The following is a 1,048-nucleotide window of genomic DNA, read 5'->3' on the forward strand; positions in this document are numbered from 1 at the left end:
TTATTAATAGGGTCCCCTGCCAAAATAGGATGAAGACGATTTTCTAACAGTTCGAACGTACTAGGCAACATTCTATAATGTTCACGGAATTGTTTTGTATTAAATCTTGGGACTGTCTCTTCTACATAACCTTCAATTCGTATAGCTTTTCTCAATGGGCCACGTAGCCTTAGATGGGCTTCCAATAAAAATGCCTCGACCAACTCTTCCTCTTCATCACTATTTTCCAATGTTTCACTGAATATTGATCTGAACAGTTGTTCAGTCACATTAATGGCCATAAGCACAATGATATTTTTTTCGTAATCCATCTTTTTCCTTTCTTTTTATTCCTTGCCACCATATTTTAACCCAAATGACAACCCGAACCGTTCAGAGCCACCTGTTACTCGGAGTGAATCAGCCGAGTTAGAATCGAAACTCTAGATAACTCAACCCTGGGTCGTCAGGTTGGGAATCTGAACACACCCTAGTGTGCCCTCGGTGAAGCTGCCAATTCCGCGGGCCGGACAAAATCTTTCGTTAAAACATTCGCATAATTAGATGCGAAAGCGAAAACGAAAGCGAAAGTCTAAAATGATGAGAAAGCGAATATTCGTTACATCCCTAATAAATATCATTCAACTTACAAAATAACGTTTAAATTTATAATTTCAAATTGTAATAATCTCACAATTATAATTAAAAGTAATGAACAATACAAAATTTTGTAAAATATTTATTTACGAAATATTTTAATTTATTTTTCGGGGAGGGGGCGCAGCCTCCCCCGAACACCCCCTGCTTCCTGCGCACCATCCCACTCGCTTCACTCGTGCAACTTTACATTCGCACTCGCTTTGCTCGTGCGACTTGGATCTGTGAAGCTGGCACGGCATTCTATCGATATCAAAAAAATGACAACAGTTCCAGTAGCACTTTTCATAGTTCTACAGTTCTACCTAAAAATAAAAAATAGTTCCGCAGTTTTAATATGAAAAAACTAAAATTGAAAATATGGCGTGCTAACTTCGCGAATCTGGCACGACAATTTTCCTCTAAAGTATGA

Source organism: Cyphomyrmex costatus, unplaced genomic scaffold, assembly GCF_001594065.2.
Source record: "Cyphomyrmex costatus isolate MS0001 unplaced genomic scaffold, Ccosl1.0 scaffold453, whole genome shotgun sequence".
NCBI lineage: Eukaryota > Metazoa > Arthropoda > Insecta > Hymenoptera > Formicidae > Cyphomyrmex > Cyphomyrmex costatus.